The sequence below is a fragment of the Pteropus medius genome, unplaced genomic scaffold (genome assembly GCF_902729225.1).
Source record: "Pteropus medius unplaced genomic scaffold, Ma_sr-lr_union100, whole genome shotgun sequence".
Lineage (NCBI taxonomy): Eukaryota > Metazoa > Chordata > Mammalia > Chiroptera > Pteropodidae > Pteropus > Pteropus medius.
The window spans coordinates 24,785,050-24,798,559 of record NW_024340696.1 but is presented as its reverse complement, the minus strand read 5'-3'; the positions used below and the strand labels follow the sequence as shown (position 1 = coordinate 24,798,559).

The 13,510-nt window shown below is 39.2% G+C and overlaps 1 long non-coding RNA gene across 1 annotated transcript in view; it reads right to left on the bottom strand.

The window, feature by feature from the left end:
• Nucleotides 1-10,572: 10,572 nt before the first annotated feature.
• The window catches only part of LOC120604457 (uncharacterized), a 29,247-nt gene continuing 26,309 nt past the window's right edge, over nt 10,573-13,510 (bottom strand). The window contains exon 4 of the long non-coding RNA XR_005653349.1: nt 10,573-10,608. This is a non-coding gene — a long non-coding RNA (uncharacterized LOC120604457). The remainder of the gene's footprint in view (nt 10,609-13,510) is intronic.

The following is a 13,510-nucleotide window of genomic DNA, read 5'->3' as shown; positions in this document are numbered from 1 at the left end:
CTCTGTCCAGGATAGTAACTGGAGAAATATAGACATCCTTCTCTCCCTCTTTTACCAGACTGTGAAGATTAATATTCTTTTTTTCCCCACACATTTGTTACTATACCACATCCTTTCTTCATTTCAAAATAATTTCATAACTTATTATCTTGCCTAAGGTTGTAAGTCTTACTGTAATTACTTAGAGAGGAAAGTACCTTGTTTATCAAACTATAAGTCACCTTCTTAGGTGGCACATCCAGGAAGGTTTCGTACACTCACTCAGCTAATCCTATTAGCAGCCTTAGTCTGAGAGGGCGGACCTTCCCTGTGGTAGGTGGGTCATTCTCAGTCACATCAGGTTGGAGAAATTGACATCCATTTTATTTTGGGAACTGTAGCATTCTGTCCAGGGGGGCTACTCTAAGAACAAATCCTATCATCGCAGTGACCCCAGTGAGTTCCTCCTTTTAGAAGTCAATCATGAGTTTCACCCATACCTTGTCCACTTTTTAAATGCATTTCTATGTTTTAACTATCCCGTATTTGATGAAACATCTCCCAATATAAATCCCCAGTCCAGACCTCTTTCCTGAAACCTAGCCTCAAACACAGCTGCCTACTGTCATCTCTACCCAAAAGATTCACATGACACTTATGTCCAAGATGAAATAAGTCTTCCTCCCAAATGTGCTCTTCTTTCTGTATTCCCTGCCTTGGCTGGTGGCAATGCCAAACCAAATACCCAGTGTCTCAAGGCAGAAACCTAAGAGGCATCATAGATTCTTCTCACTCCATTCTATTTCTTCTTCTCCCTACAAATCCCACTCAATGTATCATCATGTAGTTTGGAGCCCACCTTTTTAACATCTCATATCTATTTTGTCCTTCTCACTGCAACTACCTTAGTTTAGGGTCTTATTAACTTGCTGCAGTATTATAATTAGTTTCTCTAACTATAGTCTTTTTCTACCTCAGTTCAGGCTCAACAGAGCCACAAAAATAATATTTCTAAAACAAAATTCGATCACGTTTCTTCTGTGTTCAAAAATCTTCCCTGGTTATCATCACACGATAAAGGTAGGAAATAAAGGGAACAACACACATAAAAGTAGAAAGACATAAAACCACATGGAATGTATGATGAAACCATATGCATTTTGATAAGGCCTGATCCCTCGAGTATGAGGTAGAGGATGGAGAAGGTAGGCAGAGGCCAGATTATCCACAGCAGGCCAGGTGTCTGCTGTTCCTTCTTTCCAAGATGCCTTCCGCTACTCCCTTAAAAGTCCTCAGAAGTCACTTTTGGAAAGCATTTTCTAACACTCCTGCACAGAAGTTAATCGCTCCTTCCTAAACGCTAATGCTGTGTCTCATATTGTTGCTATTGTTGTTCTAATCACAATTTAATATAGTTACTTGTTGCTTGCTGTCTCCCTTGTAGACTATGAGCTCTTTCAGGACAAGGACTGTGTCTTATGCATTTCTAAATCCTCCTATGACAAGCTGCCCAGTACATAGCAAGCCTCCAATTACTGATCTCTTTCCCTCCGCTTTCTTTTTAATTTCATAAAACTACAGGCAAAAATTGATGAAATCTTAACTAGGAGTGGTGGTTGGAATGCAGAGGTAGAAATAAATTTTAGAACTATTAAAAACGTTGAACAGACTAAGTCATTTACTCAAAGGTGGAAAGAAATTGTCAGATCTCTTTTTAAAGGAAGAAAGGAAGGAGCTCATCTTCCTTGTCTTCAGTTATATCATGTAAGTTTTAGTATTTGCAATTTTAATTATTTTGTTCATTATTTTTATAGCTCATGGTGAATTTAACATTGTTTGCATCGAGTCAGATTAAATTTAATTATAGATATTTTGACATATTTTCAATGTTTTAGTATCATTTTTAGAGGTAGTTTAAAAAAGAGAGGTGGCATTTGTAATTATTTTAATTATTTTGTTCATTATTTTTTATAGCTCATGGTGAATTTAACATTAAGTTTGCATCAAATCAGATTAAATTTAATTATAAATATTTTGACACATTTTCAATGTTTTAAGATCATTTTTAGAGATAGTTTAAAAAAGAGAGGTGGCATTTATAATAGACTTTAACAAAGTACAGATAATATACCAAAGCATTGAAATTACAAGTCAGGAAAGATAATTTTGCTAGAATGTTAGCAGAATTCAGACAGGTTATATTAAAAGTCAACAGAGATAGCAATGAACATAGAAAAGATAATACTGGTGAAGGCAAGAATGCTCTTCTGATGAGGACAAAAACTTGCCCTGAGCGATCCCAGTAGTCAAGCTGGACGTAAACCACATGAAGCAAGTATTGGACTTCCTTCCAAGAAAGGCAGTCCTTGGTTCAGAAAAGAACTTGTCACCTTCTGAGGGCGTGGGCCTCCCAGTCATGGCAGGGCTGGTGGAAGAAAAGTTCTACGTGAGACAGAGGGCGTGGAGTCAGGAGCAGGTCTGAACCACAAGAGAGAAGCTGGATTTAGTAATATCTACCATGTCTCTCAGTCTGAGTCTTTGAGATTCTGACCTGCTAGTCCTGAGTTCTTCTGCAAGCCATTTTTCCTGACACAAGACTGAGAGCAGTATGCACCATATGAGCTAAAATGATACATTCGTACCTGATCTCTCCTCCCTCCCAGCATATAACCACTGAACCATGCCAGAAAGAAAATTTTATTCCCTCCCATCATAACCCTCTACTGTTGGGAATGATTCTAGGTACTCTTTTGGAGCAAATCATATCTTAATCAGCCTTCAGCCATTGGACCAGTCAGGACTACAAGACTGGTATCTTCAGTCAGTCAGCAAAACCTCAGTGAGATGGATAATTACATCACACTCATTGGATCATGATTTGGCACCTCTATGTCAGCGTCTGTCTTCAGACATTTGCGGGCTCTCACATGTACTATGGGTGCAGATTTGGTGTGCAGAGACCCCTCTTTTCACTGCTAATAGGTTGTCTTTATATTCATACAAAATCATTGCCCTGAAGCAGCAGATGTAATGACCACCAGGGCATTTTGGGGCTGCCCTAGTGTTTCAACACTTACTCCAGGCCCACCTCCAATGCCCTCTGCTTTCTAATGTCCAGGTGCCAGGAATTTTTCACATGAGCAGAAAGGAAAAACATTCTTTAGTTCTGTCTCTGTCTTCTCTCCACCAAAATTGTAGAATTACTTAAAAGGTTTGCCAAAGCCAGGTCTCTGGACAAGGCACAAAGATTCAAACAACCTGTTACTTAACAGATGATGTGAGTGCTGCGTCAAACTTGCCTTAGAGTCAAGTGCATTGAAACGATGAAACTTGTGATAAAATAATTTCCCCTTATATCTTTAGTTTTATCTTCTAATCAATATTATAAATTTACAAGGAATAAAACTGACTAGATTTGAATGTAAATAGATGAGATTTTAGCCAGTTTAAATGAAAAATTATACAAATGTAGTGATGTCATATATTCAGATGTACCAAGAAAATGTAGCTTCTAATTTTGTCTATAACTAATATATAGTATAATTTTACTCACAATCCTAACTACTTCGTGAATAAAAATTAACTAAATTTTCAGTATAATTTCATATTAATATAATTTGCTAAATTTTAGGACGTCAGGTAACTATCTCATTTTGATACAAATGCTTGAACCCCCAGAGAGCCCATTGCCCCTTGAGAGGGTGTCCAAGTGTATGAAGGGAGATGAGTGGCTTACATGTCATTGTGGGGTTAAAGGGAAAGGACATCTTGGTCTCATGCTGGTCCTTTGGTGAATGCTGATAGTATCTGCTGTTTTTCAGAGCTGCCTATTATTATCTGGAAGCATTTATCCAAATGGCTTCCATACTTAGCCTGCCACTGGGTCAACTTAAGATCTGGTAGTCTCGGCTTCTGCAGAGCCCACTGGCATGCCCTGGGTGATGGTTTCCTACTTCTCCATCCCCTCCTCAAATGAGCCTGATGGCTCAGCAATTTACCTACAGTCCTCTAGACTATAGTTCCATCTTCAGTAATTCTCTATTCAAATGTATTCAATCTTCTTATGAAGTGATCAACCAAAATTTATTTTCAAGTATTACCTTTATAATTTCTAGACATGTGTGGTTTTTTTTTTTTAATTTCATTTGTTCTCTAGCCACATTTTCAACTTCTCTTTTATTTCTTCAGATTAAGTATAGTTTGTATTCGGTCACAAACAAATAAAACTGGTTATCTTTCAAATCTGGTGCCAATATCTGCTCTTTGAAATGTTCCTTTATGTTATTTTTTAGTGTTTTGTGATTTGTGACTGTGAGTCACTCATTTTGCTAAACTTTTTTTCTCTAAGCATCCTTTGAGGCTTGTATTGAACTTCTAATTTTCAAGAGTAGATTTGTATCTACTTCTGCCAATTACATAGTAGTGCTACCAACTGGAAACTATTTAAATTAAATTCTCAACTTGAAAGTATGAATTCTAAAGGCTAACCTTTTTATAATATGATTATGGATCCTCAATGAGAATTTTTTTTCCTCCTTTCTAGAACTAAAGATTATACAGCAGGTTATTTTGTACCTCTCCTGTACAATGAGGTTTATTTCTTATGCATCCTTTTATAGGGGGTGCAACCATTTGAGATACTCCCAACTTTATACAAGGATTTCCCACCTTGGCAAAATCCATCTTTTATTCCCTCAACCCCAAGTAGTAGTCAGAGAAAAAGCTCTATGTTCCCAGGTTTCGTCAGAATTCCCCAGGTTGGAACCCACCTTTAGCGTTTGTTGATCTGTCAGGGTTCCTGGTTTCCTTTATGTGCTTGGTGAATTCCTTATTTTTGTGCCAGTTCATTGAAGCATTTTTATTCTATCCAAGAATTTGTTTTAATCAGGAGTGTCATCTAGGGTATCTACTCCAGCATACTGCTGGAAATGTTGCCAGTCCTTTTTCTATCATAAATAAGAATAAACATTTATATGGTTGAGATTTTATATCCTGGGACTTTGGAATCAGACAAATCTAGATTAGAATACCATCTGCTTGACCAATATTTGTCCAATTACTACCATGTTCTAGATTCTAGAGTTAAAATAGTATATAAGACAAACTCCCTACCCTTCGATATTTATATTTTAGTAAGAGAGATAATAAACTAGCAAGTAAATAGATATATCAGATATGAATAAATACCACAAAGAAAAATAAAGCAGGTCAGGAGACAGAAAATAATTAGACAGGATATAGATGCAGTGCTATTTTAAATAATTTGGTTAGATAAGCCCTCTTGGAAGAGGAAATAATTTGAACAAAGTCCTAGATAAAATGAGAGAATAAGCTATGTAGATAACCAAGGAGATAAGCCTCCCAAGCAGAGAAGTACAAGTGCAAGACCTTGCGTTAGAAACACATTTATCCTGGCAGAAACCATCAGGAAGCTGAGGATGGCTAGAGCAGAGTGGTGAAAGTTGAGATTGGAGAGATCTGTAGGGGCCAGATCACATAGGGCCTCTTGCATCATAATATGGATTTGGGGTTTTATTCTAAATATAATGGAAAGTCACTGGAGCATTTTGTGCAGGGGGTGGCATCGTCTAATTCACGTTTTAATAAAACCAGTCTAGATAATATATGGGGGATAAACAATTGAAGTAGAGCAAGCTGGGTAGGCTAATGGAAACCACTTAGGAAGTTTATTACCAACCTAGAGAGAGAAGATGGAGATTTGGGTGAGAACAGCGATTGTAGAGGTGCTAAAAAGAGGATATGATTTGAAAGTAATGTTCACAGGATTTGGTGCTAGATTCGAATATAGAAAGACAAAGATGTACAGGAGAATGAATATTTAACATTTGGGGCTGAGCAACTAGGGGTAAATGAGATGGGGAAGAGTGGGAAAGCACTGAACTTATTAGGTGAAGAAATCAAGTTTGGTTTTGTACACATTAAATTTGGTATATCTATTAGTAGAAATGATGAATAGGAAATTGGATACTTACGAGAGTGAAACTCTGAGGACCAGCAGATAAAATCTTGGTCAGGAGCATGTGGATGGTTTTTAAAGCAGTGAGACTGGACGAGGTTGTCTAATGCGTAAGTGTAGATACAGAAGCAAAAAGCTCTGAGGATTAAACCCTGGGATGTTCCAACATTTAGACACTTAGAAACTGAAAATGAGAGTTCGGTGAAGGTACAGGAAGATACGGAGATTGGGGTATCTGAGAACTGAATGAAGAAAAGGATTTTTAAAAGAGGGTTTCCAATCAACTGCTTCAAACACTGCTAAGAAGTCAAATAAGATAAAGGTTAAAAATTGACCGTTGCACTTGACAAGATGGGAGTCTCTGGTAGGAATGAAAATATGGATGAAGTGTTTTGAGGCGAGAGTTAATATTGAAACTTCTGGAGGGTGTTTTAGAATAAAGGAAAGAAAAGTAATATGGATGTGGATTACAGGAGCATTTTTTTAATAAGATGGCAGATATTACACCATGTTTGTATACCACTGGGAATGGCCCAGCAAAGAAGGAGATATTAATAATGCAAGGGATATGCAGGTCAAAATTGTAGGAAAATAGTTTCCAAATAGGACTGGTAGGATGGGACCTAGAACACAAGGTATTAGCCTTAGAAAGAAGCACAGACAGTTCATCCCCCCTTGGTTAATTCATATCTCTTTTCAGACTTAATCAGAAATAGCTTTCCTGAACACCCTCCCTAAAACTGTAGCCTAACTCCTGATCAGAGCTATGCTTTCAATCTACTTTGCTTTCCTTCGTAACGCGTTTCATGTCTAATATTATATTGAATATGTGTTTATTGATTTATTATTTGTCTTTTACCCAAGAATGTAATCGCCAAAAGGAAAGAGACTTTGTTTTTTGTCCCTAGAATTTATAACTTTGCCTGGAATATAGTACCTATTTAATAAGTACTTGTTATATATTAAATGAATGAAACAGGAAGAAAAGTAGAAAAATATGTATACATACACAGGTTAGTTAGTAGATTTGATGGAAGAAAGTATAATTATTTCTCTTCCCATCACTTCTGTTTTCTTAGAGTCACCAGCTTGGAAGAGAAAAGAATGTATGAAATACTTGCGCCAGACAATAGAAGGAATACACTATGAAATGCAGTTGAATAACCAGGAAATGTTATGGGATTGTAAGATCTGTGGTCAAAATTGTAAAGTGAGACCAGTTGTGAGTTTTCTTTCACCCAGAGTCTGCCAGTTAGGTGCAGGCACAGAGAAAATGGAGAACTGGGTTTAGTTAGTGTTGGAATTGTTACTGTATGTATATAACTGGGATAGAGAAAGGGTCCTATTAGTTTCTGAGGGCAGCTGTAAAAATATTACCACAAACTAGGTAGCTTAAAACAATAAAAATTTATTCTCTCATGATTCAGGAGGCCAGAGGTCTGAAATCAAGGTGTCAGCAGGACTGGTTTCTTTTAGAACAGGGGTCCCCAATCCCAGGAAGAGGACCTTACAGGTCTGTGACCTGTCAGGAATGGGGGCCATACAGCAGGAGGTGACTGATGGGCAAGTAAGCAGAGCTCCATCTGTATTTGCAGCCATTTCCCAGAGTTAGCATCACCGCCTCGCTCCACCTAAGATCATCAGGCATTAGATTCTCATAGGAGCACCGGTCCCTGGTGCCAAAAAAGTTGGGGACTGCTGTTCTAGAGGCTTTGAAGATACTGTCCCAGGCTCTTCTCCCAGCTTCTTTCTGGTGGCTTCCAGCAATCCTGCTGTTCCTTGGCCGTGGCAGTATAACTCCATTCTCTACCTCCATCTTCATCTGACGTTCTTCCCTGTGTCTATGCCTCTGTGTGTCCTTCTCCCTTTTTTTATAAGAGCACCAGTCTTTGGATTTAGGGCCCACCCTAATCTAGTATGCCCTCATCTTAACTAATTACATCTGCAAAGACCTATTTCCAAATAAGGTCATATTCATATTCTAAGGCTCTCTGTGGGCATGAATTTGAGGGAGACACCATTCAACTCACTGCAGGGGTTGAGGGCATATGCAAAGAAGTGATTATCACAATGAACCAAAGGGTCTAGTAGGAAAAAGAGACATTGCAAGAAGCAGTGGGGTGGATATGAGGCACTGAAAAATGGTTAGGTAGATGGATTGGTGGGCCCTGTGTGGTCAGAAAAATGGAGTAAGGGTACTACAATAAGTGGGTTGGAAAAGCAGGAGGTGGAGAACAGAGCTTGAAGTTTTGGAGGCAGTGCATTAATTGATAATGTCAAATTCTAGGGCATAACCAATGGAGGGTTTGGCAGAAGTGTTGTGAAGGAAAAGAACATAAGATATCAAGGAACCATCAGGAGACCATGTTAGCTAAATCACCTATGGGGGTGGCAATATCTCCAAGAATGGTGCCAGACAGAAAGGCAGTAAATCAAGTGCCACTATCCTTAGTGACTGAGAAAGACTAACCAATTAATTACCTCGATTCTCAGATAATTACCTCAATAGAGATGGATATCAGCTGGTTTCTTATGACATCTGAGCACGAAAAGAACTGGAGATTTTAAGGGAAGAGCAAGGAAGATATCTACCCACCTCCATTTGCTGGGGGTCCTGGGGCATGAGAACATAGCAGCCTGCCCTTAAGAGTGACCTGTGGGCTTCACCATCCTCAGGGAATATTCAATTTTCTGATAGAATGAGAATGTTCAGAGCATAACTTCTGAACAAGATGTGCAGAATATTCTGTTGACAACAGCATGATGGAGAGGTCAGGGACTGATTGGAACAGTGAGAGACTGGATCAGCCTGATAGTGATGGAAGTGAACAGGGCAGCAAAGCCCTCCATTGTAGGGACAGACTTATCTAGTTAATCCTTCTCTTAATTTGGGGATGTGATATTCCCTACATTCTCAGTCTGCACGCCATGTAACTCTGGAAGAAATGTTGTGCCCTTCCAAATTAGCTTCTGGCTGTTGCATTCGTTGGGTTGTATGTGGTTTGCTGTGCTTATTAATATCTGCCTCTTACTAGGCTGGGAGCTTGCGGGCCTTGAGAGCTGGGCTTGTGAACTATCCAATGGCTTTATTCATAGTACCTTAAACATCTAGGAATTTCAGTATGGCTGTGTTGGTTATGGTTATTTGAAAATCTAAAAATGAAACAGTCTTCAGTTCTCTTCCTCTGCTTTCCTTCGTCTTTTTTGGAAGTGGAGTGGAGGCGCCCAGTGTTGTTAGATTTTTCTACCCTTATAATAGTCTCCCAGCCTGTTTACTTGTTCAGGACACATCGTCACCATGTGACAGGACATGTGTACTTTAAAATGACAAAGTGTGTGGATCCTAGCCAGCAGGGTCAAGAAAATACTTCGTAAACAAAGCTGTAAATAACATCTGGGCTGTCCAAACACAGGAGGACCTGGTAGCTTTTTCTTTTCCCTGTTGTTTTGTTTGGTCGTGGCCATCTCCCTGTAGACCCAAACAAGTCAGGGAGCCACTGTCTGAGCCCCAGATTACTTCAGGCTAATTCTTATTGCTGAGACTATATGGCAGACTGTCAATGGGAAAACCAGACCCTGTATAGTGAAAAGACAGGAAACCAGTGAATCACAGCACTGAAGAAGAAAGCCAAAAGGTCTAAATAATCAACATAAAGGCTTTGAACCATGATGGGGAAATAAAGCTTATAAACAGTTTTTATCTCAGAATACAGAAAATATCTTATGAGAAGAAGAATTTAAATTGATAGGAGACTTCTCATCCGAATACCTGAAACCACAACTTTCCTTGTAGACATTAGTCAATGTTAGCTGTCTAATATTCAATTCATATTCTTTCTACTGCAGTTGATTTGTAGACTGTTATAAAAATGTCCTTTAAAAGTTACATCAAATGAAAGATAAACGTGATTTTTAATATCTCTAAAGAAAACTATGTTATAGGTACGTACTGCAAAAAATTCTACCATGACTACAGGTGCAAATTCTCAGCGACCTGTATTAGTCATTGTTCCTTTTCTGGATGGTGTAACTTTTTCAGGCAGGATGTGAGCTCTGCTCATGAAAACATTACAAGTAAAGGTGACTTTGAGGGGAAAAAAAAAGCAGTAGAACCTCAGAAGGTGGCTTTTCCCTTTCTCTGTCTCAAAGGGTAGGGCCAGAAAAAGATCTTTTGCCAATAGCCCATTGCACTTCTACTCAGCCATTGTTAGAATTACAAAATTGAGAAGGGAAAAGATGTGGTGGCAGGGCCAGGTGGGGCTCGAACACCCCACCATTTGCCACAGGCTTCATCTAGCTGCATGTGTCACCTGTGCAGCTTAATGCTGAGCTCTGGACACCTGCCCTAGGAAAAGGAGCCAGAATTACAGCTTTCTTCACTGGCACTCATGGAAAAACTAATAGAATTGCAAAGAGAAGTAGATGAATCTTCTATCAGGGCTGAGAACTTCACTAGCGCTCTGAAAGCACTACTTTGTCACTGATTCAATTCCATTCAACAGCATAGGATAACTACTATGTGCACTGTGAGTTAACACGAGGACAGCACTGGGCTTGAAGTCAGGAGATCTGAGTCCGGAGCCAGGTTCTCCCACTTACCACCTTTGAACTCAGGTCAATCACTTGATCTTTTCCTCCACGTGTCTTCTCATCTGTGAAATTGGTGGCAGCGAGAATTAAATGCCATAAAGTGGGTGCTATTAGGTGCTCAACTCTTATATTCCTTCCTACTCTCTTGTGAATTAGGGTTTTGGGAAATGTAAAATAAGTTTAAGTCAGGGTTCTGACTCTTAAAGAGTTAATTATCTCAATGGAAAGATACTGGCTTAAGTCCTGGGAGAAATTTGCACATGTACCTGGAGACGACATGAGGGACTCAGCTCAGTACTGTGAATCTGAATCTCTGTGGTACAAGCAGGAATCTTCATGTTCAGCAAGCTCCCCAGGTGATCTAAGGTGTTCTACTGAAAAGCTAGCCTCAGTCCTCTTCAGCTCCATGAATGCTGACATTTTAACAGAGAATCCTGAGACACAACACCTCAAAGGCATTTCGGGAGTTAAGTTAAGCACATACTGTAGGGTTACAGATTGGAAATAGGAAGGGAAAGAGAGGGAACCTCCTACCACAATCTTCTCTTCCTTAGTATATAAGCTCTAACCACAAAGCTCACATGGCAATTTTTGTGTTCTTCCTTCATGCTTCAATCACTTTCTACTTTGCATTAGAAATTATATATAATTTATTCTCTCCTCGTATCCCTCAAAGTGCTTGTCACAGAGCAATGAGAAATAAATGTTGAGGCAAATTGGTCAGTGAATAATGGAATAATGTATTCATTCTTCCCAACTTCCATAATACTTAAACCCGAAAAGAAAGAGAAGATTGGACTAGGAAGCAGAAAGGCGGTGTCTCTGAAGCTAACCTGGCCGAGAGCACAGCATTTTTGACTCACGAGGAGGCCATTTCCCAGGGGCTGAGAACAAGTGTACATTTCCCTGTCTCCTCAGGAAAGGAATGAATGCTGAGGTCTCAAAAATGCCTTGCTCTATTTTGCCAGACTCACAAACACAACAGATCAGATGCTGGTGAAAATCGATTCACCAAAATAATTTTCAAGAAAAAAAAATTAGTAATTGAAGTGGGCTGTCTTCCAGTGACTTAGTGGCTTAAAAAATTCAAGTGGCCATGGTCTCAGGACTTTCAGCTGGAAGCCTGGTGCCCTTGTCTCTTGCGTGCAGTCCTGTCCAATGGAGACCTTGAATAGAATGATAAGCTTTTATAGTGGGAAAGTTTTAAAACCAAGAGACTGTGTAAACATAGAAGACTAAAAGCAGAAGTTTCGATGGAATCAAGAGCTTATTTATAACATTTCGTGTGGCATTTGGGTGAATTTCTAGGTTTGAATTGCTTGTTTGGAATCCACGTTGGCATCTTGCTGAAGGCATGTTCCCTAGATCCATTTGGGGGATTTAAGTCCCATCAGCCAGGCAAGTTCAAAGCCAGGTTGACAGGTTCTTGTAGAATTTCATGATGGAGCATGTTCTTTGAAAGGCAGTAATGCAAAGCAAGGTCTCTTGTGCCAGTGTGGAGAGGTCAATCCATTAAAGCTTAAGCCCTTGTGGGATCCAGCCAGATCTGTTGTTATTAAAGGAATAACTTCAGTAAGAACAAATAACAGCACTTAACCTAGTGTCAGCTGAGCTGTTTCGATGAGTGGTTCACAAAATTCACTACCAACCTGAATTAAATATAAGAATTCACCCAAATTTGTATCAGCATCACTTGTATAAATATATATATATTTACATATATGCCAGCTCCACCCCCTAGAGACCCTAATTGAGTAGGACTGTGGTACTACTCAAGAATATATACTTTGAAAGCTCTCCATATGATTCTGAGGCCCAGCTAGGTTTGGGAACAACTGGTGTCTGTAATAAACATTGTCTAGGAGTAGAAGCCCAGGTATGGAACAAGCCAGAGGTAGCATTACCACTCTCTAGTGAATTTTTTACTTTGAGAAATATTTCAGGTAATGAGTTAAATTTTGTAGAAATACTCATGTGCTTTACATTCATATATACACATGCACATGCACCAGTGGTAGAAAAACTCTAGATTTGATTCATCTAGTTGCTAGCCAAATTCTTTCCATCCACTGAACTTCCTCAGAGATCTTTGAAGTCAGCAATTACTTTGTTCTCAGAGGAGTCACTCTGTGGCGAGGAAAATGTTGCAAGTTTGGCAATGTATTAGGACTTTCCAAATCTGGGTCATTTCAAAATATCTGTCTGTATGTTGTTTATCCTTTTGCAGTATTTATTCTTTATTCTTTCTAATAACCAGAGGATAATCTATTGATATTAATCATCTGGAATGCATAACAAAGGCAGTAAATTCACCAGTAGGAATAACAGCAGACAGCTACTGATAACTGATTTCCTTTTTAATCTACCTTGTCCTCTTTCAGAAGCACAGATTTACTAACTTTATAGAGCCTTTCTCACAGTGCCCTAAACAGAATCATTTCTCGGTGGTCCTCCTGACAGGTTACCATCCATGTTTCCAGCGAATATTTTACACACAGCCTATTTCTATCTTCTAGAATTACTAGTCTCTGTCCTGCTGTTTTATCTCACATATGTTTGTCTCTGACACTTATAGAGTGAGAAATCTTTGGGTAACATCTCCACTGATAGTTAAAACATGTGCTTATTTTTATGTTCTCTTAGATTCCTCATCTGCAGGAAACCACAAGATCCTAATGTTGATTTCCTGTATTGCTGTAGAATCTCATGATGCAAGGATTTCACTTTTTAATGGTCCCTTCTCTCTTTGCATAAGCCCGTCCATACAGCAATGTTCACTGTTGTGTCTGAATGTACACTGACTCATAACTCAGGCTGCTCCCACCCATTTCTACTCTCCAACTCCACTGTGTGGCGTTATCTCAGCCTAACCCTCCAACCCCAGATGGTGTTGAACCCCTGGATCATACCCAGTCCAAGCCCCATGTATCCGCCATGATTCTTACTATGTAATGGATTAAGTGT